A 17,875-nucleotide genomic window follows, 5' to 3' on the forward strand; every position below is an offset into this window, starting at 1 on the left:
ATCAATCATCAAAATTGATAGGCATAAAAAAATCATAAAAATTAAATTTATTTTAAATTATTATGGTTCTTAATTATAAAAATCATTAATAAAATAGTTAAATAGTATTTTTAATTATGGAGTTTTATTTTTATTTTAGCAATTTTTAATTTATAAATAATTTTTGTTACAATATCACGGTTTATGATATCACATACACAATATGACAAGTGTTGATATTGCATTTTCTTTAATTAATCAATTTGAGAGAAATTAATTAAAAAACATAATTAACTTGAGATAAATCTTAATCTACTAAAGCATATTCCATGGAAGTTAAATCTTCACCATCCACCTAATAATTACTAATAATTAAATTAAAATTATAGAAAGCTTATTCTGAAATAGACATGCCTATTGACATAAATATATTAAAAAATTATGTTAAATATAAGTAAATAGAATATAATGTCAATGATAATAAACTAATATAATTCAAGAATTTTTCTTTTATACAAATTGAATCATCATAAAAGTTGATAGGCATAAATTTATGATGAACATTAAAAACATTTACTTCAAAATACATTTCACATTCTCCATATTGAAAAAAATAATAAAAGTTAATTTTATTATTATTATTATTATTAATTATAAAAAGAATTAATATGAGAGTTAAACAATATTTTTAATCATGGAGTTTCACTCTTATTTTAGCAATTTTAAATTTGTAAATATATTTTGTTACAATATTATGGCTTATCAATACCACATCATAATATGGCAAGTGTTGATATTGCATTTTCTTTAATTAATCAATTTGAGATAAATTAATTAAAAAATATAATTACCTTGATATAAATCTTCACCTACTACTACGAATATGCATATTCCATGGAAGTTAAATCTTCAGCATCCACCTAATAATTACTAATAATAAAACTAAAATTATGGAAAGCTTATTATAAAATAGACATGCCTACCAACATAAATATATTCAAAAATTACGTTACAATATAAGTAGATAGAATTTGACGAAATACGAATCTTGAGAGAGGGCTGGAGAAAATACGCGCGAAGCTAGGGTTTGTAGAAGAAGATCAGTGTTGGGCACCATGGAGGGGCGAGAGGGGGGGAGTTCCACTCCCTCCTATAGGCAGGCAGTCTCCAGTCGCTTCAAGAAGCCACTGGAAGCTGAAACCAGGAGTTCAGGAAAAGGGAAACAAGAAAACAGAAGCTCACAAGGGCAGGAAGATAAGCAGGAAGAAGTTAGAAAAGAGAAGCGAATAGAGGGAGACAGTGAGAAAGCTGCTCACAGAAGTCGGACAGGACCATGTAAACCTAGGGCGACCATCACACCCCGAGTGGTGTTAAGTGATCCAGCGCTACAGGGGCACAGGGAGCACATGGCGACTTATGCAGTGATATGTAAATTCATGGGGTTATGGCCTATGGAGAAAGATTTAAATGCATGGATAAAGAATCATTAGAAACCCAAGGGAGAAATAGATCTGCACCTTGGATCCAAGGGTTTCTTCACAGTCGTTTTTACAAACCTAGAGGATAAAGACAGGGTGTTTGAAGGAGGACCATACTTCTATGCTGCTGCAGGCCTCTATATGCAGCCATGGGTGATGAATTTTGTTCCGGAACGAGAGACATTCACTTCAGTACTGGTATGGATAAGACTCTATTCCCTACCTCTAGATTATTGGCAGCTAGAATCATTAAAAGCCATAGGCAATAAACTAGGGCTTTTTTTTTAAATATCAGAGGCTACGCTGCAAGGAAAATACACCTCCTTTGCCCGTATATGCGTAGAAATGGACCTTTTTGGAGCTTTATCAGATGAGATAATTCTATAAGTATATGATGAAGAAAGGGTGCAGACGGTGGACTACGAACATGTCCCTTTGAGATGCCGCAAATGCCATGAACGCGGGCACCTCTTCAGAGACTGCCCTTTAAACAAAATCGAGAGCAGTATTAAAGCCACCTCTGGGAAAGAAACGGAAAGTTTTACCAAAGTGGGAGGCAGAGGTAGAGGATGAAGAAAGAACCAGAGGAAATTCAATGAGGAAAAGCAGATTAGTCAGAATAGGTTCAAGATATTAGAAGAAGAAGATGGGCACGATAAAGAGAACCAGGAACTGAAAGATAGCCATGCAGGGAAGGAAAAGGAGGACAACATGGAGGATAGACCTGAAAACAACCAACACAACGAGGATCTACCAAGCACTATGGAACTTGACAGGGACCAAGAGATGACCCCAAGCGAAGTGGGAACGGAGGATCATGAACTACAGGATATCCTAGATAGGGAGCATCTTGATCTGGAAAAGTTCTTGGAGCAGGGACAAACCAAATGAGTGTTGTCGCTACCTCAAGAGGAGTTTAACAAAGTGCAATAGCTATTCCTCTGGAGAACTCAGGCAAAAGGTGCGGGGGTTAAAAACAAATCATGATATTCCGGACAACGGAGGGGTTAAAAAGATGGAGGCAACATTGGGACAGGCTCCCAAGCACCCATGCACAAAAAGAGGGAGAAAAAAATAGAATGAGTTGCTGATAGAATGTGGAAAACTCATGATCAACTCAGGTAAGATGAAAGACCTTACAAGTTACTCATTTACAAATCTTTCTTAATGAAGCTTACAACATGGAATATTAGAGGTCTAGGAAATACGAGGAAACAGAGAAATCTTAGCAATAGACTGAAAAATGAAAAACCAGACATGGTATTTATACAGGAAACAAAATGTCCAATAGACAAAATAAGAGAAATACATAGCAAATGGCTTATTAAGTATGAATATCTAGAAGTTAAAGTAGACAAAGCAGCAGGGGGAATTCTCACACTTTGGAACCCTCTGAAACTTGAAATCCTAGATGCTGAAGCATCAAGGAACTATCTGTCAATGGTCATTCAACCTTTGGGGGACAAGGAAGTTTATTTGATCACAAATGTTTATGGTCCACAAAAGCCTGATGATAAACTCAGGCTCCTAGCCTCACTGGAGGAGCTAAGAGAAAGACATCCGGGTATCCCCTGGATTCTGGGAGGGGACTTTAATATGATCAAATCTCTATCGGAAAAAAAAGGTGGGACTAGATCACTAGGCAGAGATTCCATAGCTTTTCAGAATTTCATAAACAACATGAGGCTAGTAGATACAGAGACAAGTAATGGTATCTTCACCTGGAATAATAAGAGGGGAGGAGCGGCTCAGGTAGCCTATAAACTTGACAGATTCATTCTTTCAGAGGACCTTATCCTCACAGGTCTCAACTTATTAGCTATGACACTACCTTTTGGAGGCTCAGATCACTGGCCTATTCAACTTGAAGCGTCCTTTATAGGAACTCCGAGAAACAGACCTTTCAGGTTTGAAAACATTTGGCTTACCCATCCAGACTTCATCAGCAACATTGAAAAATGGTGGGCAGAAGATATGCATGTTCAGGGCACAAAGATGTTCCTTCTGCATCAGAGATTGAAACACATCAAACACAGGCTTAAAGATTGGAATAAGAATGAGTTTGGCAATATCTTCGAAGCCAAAAAAGTAGTTGAACGAAAGCTATAGGAAATCAACCAGATCCTCATCACAGATGGCTTCACCAAGGAGAGTAAGGGACAAGCGGACCATCTTCAACAGAAATGGGAGGGCTTATGCAAGCAAGAGGAGATATTCTGGAAATAGAAATCAAGGGTACAATGGTTAAAAGAAGGAGAAAGGAATACAAGGTTTTTTCACAAATCCACCATGGAGCATAGGTCTCAAAACAGGATTACAAAAATCAAAGATATTCAGGGAAAACAGCTCAATACACACCAAGAAATAGAGGTTGCTCTAGTCCAGCATTTCCAAGGCATAGTAGAGGAGCTTCTCATGACAGATCACAATTTATCAATGACTTTACAAAGCACATTCTCAAGCTAGTGACGAGAGAAAACAATTATAATATTAACAGGCCAGTGAATGAAGAGGAGGTTAGCGAAGTCATTAAAGAAATACAAAATGGGAAAGCTCCAGGATTGGATGGCTTCAACGTCGACTTCTTCAAAGCCTGTTGGGATATAGTCAAACAAGATATCCTCGATGTGGTGGAGGACTCAAGGAAAAAAAAAACTATTCTGAAGGCACTCAATACCTCTTTCATATCCTTGATTCCAAAGCAGGATAATGCCATGACACCAGATAGATTTAGACCCATAGCATTATGCAATGTGGTGTACAAAATTATTTCCAAAATAATTGCAAATAGGCTTAAGCCCCTTCTTCCAACTCTAGTGTCTGAGGAGCAAACTGGATATGTGGAAGGCAGGCAAATTCTTAATAATATCATTCAAGCTCACGAGGTGGTTCACTCTCTTAAGAGAAATAAGCAGGCAGGTATGATCATACAACTTGACCTAGAGAAGGCTTATGATAAGCTAAGTTGGGCATACATCAGGGAAGTACTAATAGCATTTGGCTTTGACCATAACTGGATAAGATGGGTAATGGCCCTTGTAACCACCTCAAGCTTTTCAATCCTGCTTAATGGCTCACCATCCAGAACCTTTAAGCCTTCAAGAGGACTCAGACAAGGAGATCCACTTTCACCCTTCCTCTTTATTCTCATGATGGAAGGGCTAGGCAATGCGATCAAATATGCCAAAGTCGAAGGCAAAATCTAGGGTCTTAAACTCACTCTGAATGGGGATGCCTTGACCCATCAACAATTTGTGGATGACACCATGCTGCAAGGTATACCAACTATCAAGGAAGCTCATGCCTTCAAAAAAATCTTGAACGACCTGCGAGCACAGAGGTAAGCCTTACCAAATCCAAGCTTTTCTATTTTAATACTGATATTGCAATTCAGAGAAACCTCACTAGAATTCTAGGCTTTCAAAGAGATATGCTACCCTCCAAATATTTGGTAGTACCTCTAACAAACAAACCTCTGAGCAACGCAGTGTGGGATCTTGTTACTAATAAACTCCAGGACAAAGTCTGGAAATGTACAAATAGGTCTCTGAATTTAGCAGGTTGGCTAGTGCTCACAAAATCTATCCTTCAAACTGTCCCCATCTTCATGTTTTCAGCCCTTCCAGCTCCAAAGGGAGTTGTGCAACACATCATAAATATCCAAAGAGATTTTCTTTGGGGCGAAGGGGAAGAGAACAAGAAATGGGCTTTGGTAGCCTGGAAAAAGATCTGTAAACCTAAGACAAATGGAGATTTGGGACTTGATGACCTTGAAACCCTAAACACAGTTTTGGGGGCAAAACTATGGTGGAGATGGCTAAAAGAATCGGTTTCCCCTTGGGCCAAAGTATGGAAACAAAAATATGCAAACAATTGGCAAGAAAAGGATTACATTAGAATGTCTGGGATCATCAAAGGCTCACACATTTGGAACAAAGCTTGGGAGAATAGAGCCATTGTTCAGAAACACAGTTTCTGGGAAATCAGAGATGGAAACCTTGCTTGGTTTTGGGAAGATAATTGGCAACAAGAACCTAAACTGATAAAAGAAGAATTTGCCAATCTCAAGAATGATACTGATGACAAAGGGTTACTTAGGGTAAACGATTTCTAGGAGTAGGACAGAAGTGATAGAAAATGGAGAATATGGAAGAACCCGGTATATAGTGATGAATCCTCGTTGAAAGCCTAGGAAAAAGCTATTACAGCCATCTTGATACAGAGAAATATTCTGACATCAACATCTTCAGACCAACTGAGATGTGGTAAAAATAATGAAGGCAAATTTAAACTTAAAGAGGCCAAGCAAATGGCCCTTGGGCTTGACTTTCCAAACCCTGATAAAGTATGGAAGGACCTATAGTAGAACCAAAACTGGATGAAAATCAAATTGTGCATGTGGTTAGTGTAACATAAAAAAATTATGACTTGGGAAAACCTCAGGAAAAGAGGGGTAGCTAGTCCATTTAAATGCTTGCTATGTGAATTACAAGAAGAAACTATGGAACTACTCAACCTATACCCATTCACCTCCACCCTATGGAATTGGGTGGCTTCAATCTTCAGACAAACAGATAGGGACATTGGCAGCATCACCAGTACTTTGAGGAATTGGAGGAAAAATTTCTCTGAGAATGACATAATCAACAAATCTTGGGCTTTGATTATAATCCAGAGCATCATGGCTCAGATTATAAGTCAGATCGGAGAGACTGTAGGGACCCTCATTAAATGCCTCTTTGAGAACCAACCTCAAGATCAGGAGGTGAAGATACTTCTTCAGTTGGGACTAAAGGGGATTTTCCCCTAGGGTATAAACAAGTCTATAAGTAATATAACAGTTAATAAGGACTTCTGGCAACCTCCCCCTAATGGTTTTATGAAATGCAACATAGATGGAACCTCAAAAGGAAACCTTGGTATGGCTGGTTATGGAGGAGTCATAAGGGATGAAAAGGGCTTCATTAAAACCATCTTTTACTGTCATTTGGGGAAGGCCACTAATAATATGGCAGAGCTCATGGCCCTTAAGCAATGCCTTGAAATATTGAAGGAATCAAATTTACAGAACACCATAATTGAAGCTGATTCTGAGTTGATAATTAATTTGGTCAAGAAAATTTGCAATGGCTTAGCACCAGACAGATTGTCGAGACATTGGTAGTTATTGCCATTTTATCAATGCATACATTCCCACTTGCAAACCATGAGAACCCTTAGTTTTTTTCATGTGCGTCGAACAACCAACATATTAGCGGACATATTGGCAAATGAAGGAGTACTCTGCTCCAAGAGCTACATGAAATATGAATGGACAAGGATTCCCCATGGATGGTTGAGGGAAGAGTGTTACAGACAAGCGCACTTAGACAGGGAGTTCTATCAGAGCAGAGGAAATAAACTGGATGAAGAATGACGGAAATAGAGGAATTTTGGTCTACAGGAGGAAGAAACTCTTAGTAAAATGTGAGTGGGATATACCCGGAAATCCTAGTGTCTACACTACTAAAGTAGGCCTTTGGTTTCTGGGCGGAAAAATGCACCCAGAACTACATAAACCTAGGGTTCTCAGGTGGGAAAACTTATACGAGACAACTCTTTGCATTGACCCAAGTCATATACAGGACAAGTCTTCGCAGGTTAAAATGTTGGCAGGTCAGTGAAATCAACGTAATCATATGTATTTCGCGTAGAAAATAGCGAGAAGGTTAATAACCCATATGGACTCGAAAATTGTTTAGACTCTGTCTTGATAAGGCTTTGGGTTTGCAACAGTAGTTAAGTTCCGTGGTAGTTGCACACTCCTATCGGAATCACATGCATCACGTGGATTTCGCGCAGATAAAATGCCCGTGAGTTATCTCCCCAGGTGGACCTGAAATGATTATAGAGTCAGTTCAAGCATCTTTTCGGGTCCGATTAGAAGGATAAAGAGTGAGCATGAAGGGTTCCCGAAATAGCCTCTCGACCGTTAGATCTTCGGTGACAAATCGCACGGTTGACAGAGGTTTGTTATGTTTTGTGGGCCCTTGGCCCAGTTTGCGAGACTTTGGCTCGGCGACTAAGGTGTTGTGGGGCCCGATTATTATGTGGGCCACAGAGCCTTGGGTTGTAATGTATATTATGTAACTTTTTTGTATAGTGGAATAGAAGGACCCACTCTTGCTTAAGCAAAAAAACATAAGTAGATAGAATATAATGTCAATGATAATAAAAAAATTACAATTCAAGATTCTTTTTATACAAATTGGATTACTCATAAAAATTGATAGGCATAAATTTATGATGAACAACAAAGCATTTACTTCAAAATACATTCACATTCTCCATATTGAAAAAAATGATAAAAATTAATTTTATTTTAAATTATTATTATTATTATTATTAATTATGGAAAGAATTAATATAAGAGTTAAACAATATTCTTAATCGTGGAGTTTCACTCTTACTTTAGCAATTTTTAATTTGTAAATAGATTTTGTTACAATATCATAACTTATCATGATCAGGTGCTCATGTCTTAAGTGTTGTAAAATGATCAGAACTAGTTCAAAGTTGAACGAATGGAAAGTGCTCGTCTTCCTGATTCCGGCGCCGCAAACGGTTCGAAAAACGGTTGCCGTATGAGGAAGTTATGGCAAAAAGAAGAATTTGTCAATAACATTGGAAATTTTAATGTTTAAAAAAAAAATTAAAAAAGGAATGCAGAGTATTCCTTGGAATATTCCAGGGAATATTTCCTTTTTTCAGCCAATCACAGGATGCCACGTGGCAGGCCCGGAGGCCACCACGTTGCCCAATGATGACATCAGCAGATCCAATGGGAGCATATAAAAGTTTTTTGGCACTAACAAGTTTTGAACCCGAAACCTCATAACCAGCAATCAAACGCATCACTGTTGCACCACATGGCACTACTTGGTAAAAAGTGTGAAGAAAATCAAATTTTAATGGTAAACTTGTTTTGGGTGGAAACCAAAGGGGGCCAGCCCCCCATTCCATATGACCGCGGGCCCAGAACCAAGGGCTTAAGACCCAACCGCCAGCACTAACCACCAGCAGGAAATCCGAGATAAACCCTAGCATTTAATGTAACTGCAGTTCATTTGGCGGAGATTCTGGCAGGAGCGCCAAAATTGGCGGGCCTAACTGGACTCCAACTAAAGTTAGCTGGAGTGTTTCTAGGCATAACTGGAGGAAAACTTTAATTGGCCATAACTTTGGCTAGGAAAGGCGGTTTTGGACGATTTGTTTTTTGATTTTGGGTATTTTCGACCTTCTGAAGCCATTGGTGTAGGTCTTACAGCCATCTGAGGTCATTTGCAGAGGTTCTGGAGCCGTGAAATTTCTAGGAGCCACCAGGGCCCAGTATTGTGAAGACTGTATAGGGGTGCAGGTATCCATTGGAGGTGATCCAATAGTCAATACTGAAGGATTCAAGTGTTCTGAATCCATTTTTACCATCTATTCCACCTGTAGATGCTTCTATTCAGTTGTATATTCAATTTTAGCATTTAATGAAAACAAGGACAAGCCCATTTGGGAGCTTTGGACCCAACAGACGTAGCCCAGGAGGGGTGAACTGCTTTATCAACTTCCTTTGCATCTGTGGTTGATTTATTTTGCAGAACAAATTTGTTTTAGTGTGCTAAACAGTAAAAGGAAATAAATCTGCTATGCTTAAATGGGTCATGAACAACTGAAAATTTCATTTGTTTTCTTTCTGCAAGACATGGAAATCTTTTAAACATGTATATTTCTGAATTGAATACCTTGCAAACAATTTACAAGTAGTTTCAAATTCAAATCAAGTTGGTATCAGAGCTCAAGGTTTTGTGCAAAGATCTTCTAACTGTCTTGCAAGTATTGATGCTTACCAAGTTGAAACTTAAAAGAGGGGAAGGACAGTTGACTAGAGAACGAGAGAATCCTCAGTCAAGGAAGGCCAGAGAGCCATCACCTCCACCTTCAATTTCACCCTCAAGAGTCTCAACAGAAGCTTCAAGAATGTCTGCACATGAAGGAGAAATTCCTGCAGACATGGATCCAAAAGAAGAAGAAAGAGTCTTCAGAAAGGCTTTCTTCGACCTCACTGAAATGGTGAGGATATTGTACCAAGAAAGAAATGAGAAATTGGCTGGAGAAGGGTCCAAACATCCACATGAAGGAGAGGGCTCTTCAGGAGGTAAGAAGGATGATGATCATTCCAAGAAAGGACATGGAGGAAATGGTGATCCACCACCCCCATCGTCACCTTCTTCCTCTTCATCCTCGTCTTCTTCTTCTGTGCATAAGCATAGATCCTCTGGAAAAAGTCCTTTTTTGAAGCTTGATGTAAAATTCAAATTACCTATGTTTAATGGTGAAGTGAATGTAGAAAAGCTTGACAACTAGATTAGGCAGTTGGAAGTTTACTTGAGGATCCAGAATATGCATGATGATGCCACAAAGATTCAATTGGCTTCTTTGAGAATGGATGGAGCAGCATTGGTCTGGTGGGAGGCCAAGACTAAAGAGGAGATCAAGAAATTTGGTAAGGTTACCTTAACATGGCCTGAATTTCTGTTAGCCATTAAAAAACAATTTTATCCTCTTGCTCACATGCAGAAAGACATTATGAATTGGCAAAATTTCAAACAACTTAAGGGTCAGAGTGTCCAAGACTACACCCAAGAATTCAGGAGAAGAGCTCTCTTGTTAGGGGTAGATTTACAGACCCAGGAAACCTTGCTGAAATACATTGGTGTCTTGCATAGCTACCTTAGACACACCATCTTGATGTTTAACCCTACTAGCCTGGACGAGGTTTGTGTCCAAGCTACCCATTTAGAGGCAAGGGGAAAAAACACATTTGAAGAGGGTAGAAGCAAGCCCCCCAAGGGGAAAAACAAAGAGAAAACCTCCAAGGGAAAGGGAAAAAGAATGCATCTGTCAAACAGGAGAGTGAGAAAGTGATCTGTAAACACTGTTCTAAACCAGGCCATGAGGAGAAAAACTGTTGGAAATTACATCCTGAAAAAAGACCTCAATCTAACAAATCCAAAGGGAAACAAAAAACTGTTGCTACTACATCTACACCACAGGATTTAGGGGATGATTCAGGTGATGAAACCAAAATTGTAGCCATGGGTTTGAAAAACTTGAAGGGAAAAGAAATTGAAACTCGAGGCAGCACTAGTACCTCAAACTGCCATGTACAAGCTCCTAATGACGAAGAAAGAATTGAACTGTTTCATGTGAGGGTGATTTCAAAACATACTAAAATTGACACACTTTTTGATAGTGGGTCACAAGCAAACCTTATATCAGATGACTTGGTCAAGTAGATTAAACTTGAGACCGTTCCACATGCGAAGCCATATCCACTTGGATGGATTTGCAAGGATGCAAATTTACAAGTTTCAAGGAAGTGCACATTGCGCTTTGCAATTACTGCACATTTTATTGACACAGTTGAACTTGATGTGGTACCTTTTGATATAGCAAGAATTGTTTTGGGAAGTCCTTACTTGTTTGACATGAAAGCTATCTTTCATCGCCATGAAAACAAATATCATCTTTTCAAAGATGGCAAGGAGTTCATTGTTAGAGCTCATCGCAAGAAGACAAATATAGCGATGGTGAATGCAGGACAGGTAAAAAGGTTGGTCAATTCAAGTAAGAATTTTGTTCTTCTTATGATTAAGCCCAAGGTTGATGTGAATCATGAGTCATTTGACAATTGTGATCCAAAACTTAAAACAGATCTATATGATGTAGTTGATGCATATCATGAGATGTTTCAGGAGCCAACAGGTTTGCCTCCTAAGAGAGAGATTCAACATGAAATCCATTTGCATCCAGATTGTCCTCTTCCAAACATAGGTATGTACCGCATGTCTATTATGGAGAATGCTGAAATAAAGAAGCAAATCAAGGACTTGTTGGACAAGGGTTTCATAAGGCCAAGTACTTCGCCATGTGGGTCACCGATTGTATTGATTCCAAAGAAAGATGGCACTTGGCGTATGTGTGTTGATTTCAGGGCCTTGAACAAGATAACGGTAAAGAATCGTTACCCACTCCCAGGGATAGATGATTTGCTAGACCAGCTGAAAGATGCTCGATATTTCACTAAGCTAGACTTGCGCAGTGGATATCATCAAGTAAGAATTGAAGAAAGTGACATTTGGAAGACAACCTTTAAAACCAAACAAGGACTCTTTGAGTGGCTTGTGATGCCATTTGGTTTGTGCAATGCACCTGCAACTTTCATGTGGGTAATGGATGATGTCTTGCATCCTTTTCTTGATGATTTCGTTATTGTCTAGTTAGATGACATCTTAATTTTCAGCAAGTCTAGAGAAGATCATGTCATGCATGTTAGGAAAGTACTTGATGTTTTGAAGAAGAATCAGTTATTTCTTAAAATGTCAAAGTGTGAATTTGGAAAGACTTCTTTGGTTTATTTGGGACACATAGTAGGAGGAGGTGCTTTGAGAATAGATCCTGCTAAGATTGAGGCTATTGTGAAGTGGCCTACTCCAAAATCCATAACAGAGGTAAGAAGTTTTTTGGGTGCAGCTCAATATTGGAGGAAGTTTATCTCTAACTTCTCTTCTATAGCAGCTCCTATGCATGCAGTGACAAGTGTGAAGCATGCTTTCCAATGGGGAGGCAAGCAACAAAAAGCTTTTGAATCTTTGAAAGAGAAGATTAGTTCAGCTCCGGTCCTTGCATTACCGGATTTGAGACAGCCATTTGAGATACAAACCGATGCTAGTGATTATGCCATGGGTTCAGTTCTTCTACAACATGATAAGCCTATTGCTTTTCATTCTGAAACTTTTAATGGTGCTGTTGTAAATTATCCTACATATGATAAGGAGTTGTATGCATTGGTACAAAGCATCAAAAAGTGGAAACACTATTTGATGGGCAAATAAACTGTTATACATACCGATCATCAGCCCTTACAGTACTTGCAATCACAAATCAAGTTACAACAGTCACGACACTTCAGATGGATGGGCTTCTTGCAACAGTTCCATTTGGTAATAAGGTACAAGAAAGGTACTTTGAATAAGGTTACTGATATGCTTTCAAGGCCTATTATTGGTGCTGTTACTTTACTTAAGAATGATTCCATTGTACATGATAGTTACATAGAACAATATGCATCTGATGATGACTTTAAAGATGTGTATGCTAACTTGAGTAAAGGGAATCATGTAGAGGAAAATGACTATCACATGCGTAACAATTTGATGTTTCATTTGGGCAAGTTGTGTATACCACAGGGGGAGAGGATAAATGTCATAAGAGAAGCTCATTCTTCTCTTATTGCTGGCCATTTTGGTGTGAGAAAAATAGTTGCACATCTACAGAGGTATTGCTATTGGCCTCGCATGGTAGATTCTGTTTCAAGGTTCATAAGAGGATGTTCATTATGTGCTACAAGCAAGCCTAGCAATAGGAAGCTTGGCTTGTATACTCCTTTGCCGGTACCTTCTAGACCATGGGAGAGAATCTCTATGGATTTTGTAGGAGGTTTGCCAAAATCTAGAAAGCAACATGATTATTTATATGTAGTAGTTGATTGTTTCAGCAAAATGTGTATACTTATGCCTTGTAAGAAAACTATAACTGCTGAATTATTTTTTCATCATGTATGGATTCACTTTGGTTTGCCTACTTCCATTATTAGTGAGAGGGATTCCAGATTTGTGGGGAATTTTTGGTCCAACCTATGGGAGATGATGGACACAAAGTTGAAGAAAAGTACTGCTTTCCATCCGCAAACAGATGGACAAATAGAAGTTGTGAACAGAACCATTGTGCACCTCTTGAGAGGATATTGCAGCAAGCATCCCAAGCTGTGGGATGAAAATTTGCACTACATACAACATGCTTACAATCGTGCCAAGCACTCTTCCACAAACAAGTCACCGTTTGAAGCTTGTTTTGGTTACTTGCCAAAATCACCTCTTGATTTCATTCTTGAGAAAGATGTTGCCATTGAGGGACATAGTGATATTGACAAAGCTCATTCATTCACTGAAAGAATTCAGCAAATACATCAGCAAATTCAAGAACAGCTTGAGAAGATTCAAGGCAAGTACAAGGAAAGACATGACAAGCATAGAGTCGATCACAAGTTTCAAGAAGGGGATGAGGTATGGTTGTACATTAGTAAGGAAAGGATGCAAGGAGAAGGTAAAAAGTTGAAGCCTATTTGTTATGGTCCATTCAAAATCCTCAAGAAGGTTGGAAATAATGCTTTTCAATTAGATTTGCCTTCCTACATGCAAATGTATTATGTAGTCAATGTGGAGAACTTACGTTTGTATGAACCTCCTTTGATTGCTGATCATGAAAGTGTTGTTCAGCTGCCATCTATAGAAGATTTCTCACCAGAATTCTTAGATGAGCTGAAAGAAGATACAATCCTTGACAGAAGGACACGCACTTCAAGGAGGGGCAGTGTGGATTATGTTCGGGTTGGTTTCAAAGGCAACAAACCGAACAGGGCAAAGTGGATGGAGGTGGGCAGAGTGAGGGAGTTGTACCCTCACCTCATTAACAGGTAGTTGAAGGCTTTTGGGGTCCAAAAGCTTCCTAATGGGGAGGCGTGATCAGGTGCTCATGTCCTAAGTGTCGTAAAATGCTCAAACTTTAAAATGGTCAGAATTGGTTCAAAGTTGAACGAATAGAAAGTGCTCGTCTTCCTGATTCTAACACCGTAAACAGTTCGAAAAACGGTCGCCGTATGAGGAAGTTATGGCAAAACGAAGAATTTGTCAATAACATTGGAAATTTTAATTTAAAAAAAATAAATTAAAAAAGGAATATTCTGCAGAATATTCCTTGGAATATTCCCTTTTTCAGCTAATCACAGGATGCCACATGGCAGGCCTAGAGGCCGCCACGTGGCCCAATGATGACATCAACAGATCCAATGGGCGCATATAAAAGTTTTTTGGCACTAGCAAGTTTTGAACTCGCAACCTCATAACCAGTAATCAAACGCATTACCATTGCACCACACGGCACTACTTGGTAAAAAGTGCGAAGAAAATCAAATTTTAACGGTAAACTTGTTTTGGGCGGAAACCAAAGGGGGCCAGCCCCCCATTCCATATGACGGCGGGCCCAGAACCAAGGGCTTAAGCCCCAACCGCCAGCACTAACGACCAGCACGAAATCCGAGATAAACCCCAGTATTTAATGTAACTGCAGTTCATTTGGCGGAGATTCTGGCAGGAGCGCCAAAATTGGCGGGCCCACCATATTTGGCGGGCCTAACTAGACTCCAACTAAAGTTAGCTGGAGTGTTTTTAGGCATAACTGGAGGAAAACTTTAATTGGCCATAACTTTGGCTAGGAAAGGCGGTTTTGGACGATTTTTTTTTTTGATTTTGGGTATTTTCGACCTTCTGAAGCCATTGGTGCAGGTCTTACAGCCGTCTGAGGTCATTTGTAGAGGTTTTGGAGCCGTGAAAGTTCTAGGAGCCACAAGGGCCCAATATTGTGAAGACTGTATAGGGGTGCAGGTATCCATTGGAGGTGATCCAATAGTCAATCCTGAAGGATTCAAGTGTTTTGAATCCATTTTTACCATCTATTCCACCTTTAGATACTTCTATTCAGCTGTATATTCAATTTGAGCATTTAATGAAAACAAGGACAAGCCCATTTGGGAGCTTTGGACCCAACAGACGTAGCCCAGGAGGGGTGAACTACTTTATTAACTTATTTTGCATCTGTGGTTGATTTATTTTGCAGAACAAATTCATTTTAGTGTGTTAAACAGTAAAAGGAAATAAATCTGTTGTGCTTAAATGGGTCATGAACAGCTGAAAATTTCATTTGTTTTCTTTCTGGAAGACATGGAAATCTTTTAAACATGTATATTTCTGAATTGAATACCTTGCAAACAATTTACAAGTAGTTTCAAATTCAGATCATATCAATACCACATACACAATATGACAAGTGTTGATATTGCATTTTCTTTAATTAATCAATTTGAGATAAATTAATTTAAAAAACATAATTAACTTGACATAAATCTTAACCCACTACATAAATATATTAAAAAATTATGTTAAAATATAAATAAAGATAATAAAAATAATATTATTCAAGCTTTGTTTTTTAATATAAATATGTGTGGTTCTTATAGATTGTTGGAATCTGGTCAGTGTGAGTAAATTCTGGATTTTGGGGTCGGAAAAATCGCACAGAGTTTCTAAGAGTCTCAGAGTCTGACCCTAATGGAGGGCCACAGAGGAGGGAGCTCCACTCCCTCCTACAAAGATGCAGTAGCCAGCAGAGGCAAGTCACATCTGGGTAATGTTAGAGGTTCAGGGGAGGAAGAAAGCAGAAATAATGAAAAGGAGACAGATGGGGCCAAGTCCAAGGAAAATAGCAGCACAAAGGACAAGGAGGAAGAAGACAAAAACCAGGGAACAGGGGAAAAAAACAAAAGGGACCTTGCAGACCCAAAATGAAAATCACTCCGAGAGTAGTATTAAATAATCCTGCACTGCAGGAGCACAGGGAACATATGGAGACTTACGCCATAATATGCAAATTCATGGGATTATGGCCCACTGAAAAGGCTTTACAGACATGGATCAAGTATCACTGGAAACCCAAAGGCAGCATCGATCTTCATCTTGGGTCAAAGGGATTCTTCACCGTGGTGTTTACAAACATTGAAGACAAAGATAGAATATTTGAAGGAGGACCCTACTTTTTTGCAGCAGTTGGCCTCTATATGCGGCCTTGGGTGATGAACTTTGTCCCAGAGAAGGAGACTTTCACTTCAGTTCCTATTTGGGTAAGGCTCTATTCTCTACCCTTGGATTATTGGCAAACTGAATCACTTGCGACCATAGGCAATAAACTAGGTCATTTTTTCAAAGCCTCGGAAGCCACCAGAAGGGTAAATATACTTCCTATGCAAGGATTTTGTGTGGAGATGGATCTGTCAGGAGCTCTTCTGGATGAAGTTATCCTGGAAGTTTTTAATGAATGGGTGCAAACAGTGGACTATGAGCATATTTTGTTTAGATGTCGTAAATTCCACGAACATGGACACTTGATCAGAGACTGCCCTCTCAGTAAAGCAGAAGACAAAAGCAAACTGAATACAAAGAAGGACACTGAAAGCTTTCAGAAAGTGGCTAGCAGAGGAAAAGGAGGTAAAAAAGAACCAAAGCAGCAACATAATGAGGAGCAAAAGGCCAGTCAGAATAAGTTCCAAGCTCTGGTAGAGATGGAAGAAATGCCAAATGAAAACCAATCTATGGAGGAAGGCCCTAACGAAAAGGAAAAGGAGGAAAACTACAAGCCAACACAAAATACTAATAATAAGGAAGAAACCATGATGAATGAAACAAAGCCAGAGATGGACCATGAAATGACCTAGAGTGAAACAGATCTGGAGGATCACGAACTTTAGGAAATTATAGATAAAGAGCACCTAGATTTGGAAGGGTTCCTGAAGTAGGGAACCATGGTGGGGATAGATTCATTACCTCAAGATGAATGCAATAGAATACAACAGTTGTTTTTGTGGAAAACTCAGGAAAGGGGGTTAGATAAAGGAAAAATCATAGACATGCAGGAGAGTAGAGGTGTGAAAACAATGAAATCAACTCCAAGCTTAGCTACCAGAAATGCAAGAAAGAAGAGGGGCAGAAAAGAGCAGAAGGAGCTATTGATGGAGTGTGGTAAGCTGATGATAGACACAGGTAAGATGAAATATTTTACCAGTTACTCCTTTACAAATCTTTAATTATGAAGTTTACATCTTGGAATATAAAAGGTCTAGGCTGTAAAAGAAAGCAACGAATGCTCAGTTTTAGAATGAAACAAGATATGCCGGATATGATTTTCATCCAGGAAAGAAGTGTTCCATCCAGAAAATAAAATCAACCCATAGAAAATGGCTCAATGGATTTGAGTTTTTAGAAGTTAAAGCAGAGAACACAGTTGGGGGTATTCTCACTCTTTGGAACCCCAAAAAATTAACATAATAGATGCAGAGGCATCAAGAAACTACTTATCATTAGTCATTCAACTAGTGGGGGTTTTTGAAACCTTCCTAGTCACTAATGTTTATGGTCCTCAAAGAATAGATGATAAACTCAGATTGCTAGAATCCCTCATTGATCTCAGGAACAGATAGGCTAGTATTCCTTGGATCATGGGAGGGGATTTTAATATGATCAAATCTCTTTTGGAAAAGAAAGGAGGAACCAGAGTGCTAAAAAAAGACTCATTAGCATTCCAATCGTTCACAGATAATATGAAATTGGTTGACTCAGACTCAGGCAATGGCCTTTTTACTTGGAACAACAAGAGAGGAGGGGAAGCACAGGTGGCCTCTAGGTTAGACATGTTCATGATTTTAGAGGAGCTTATGCTTA

This window comes from Pinus tabuliformis, chromosome 5_1 (assembly GCF_031772625.1).
Source record: "Pinus tabuliformis cultivar Carrire ecotype Pingquan chromosome 5_1, CPIR1, whole genome shotgun sequence".
NCBI classification, from domain to species: Eukaryota; Viridiplantae; Streptophyta; class Pinopsida; order Pinales; family Pinaceae; genus Pinus; species Pinus tabuliformis.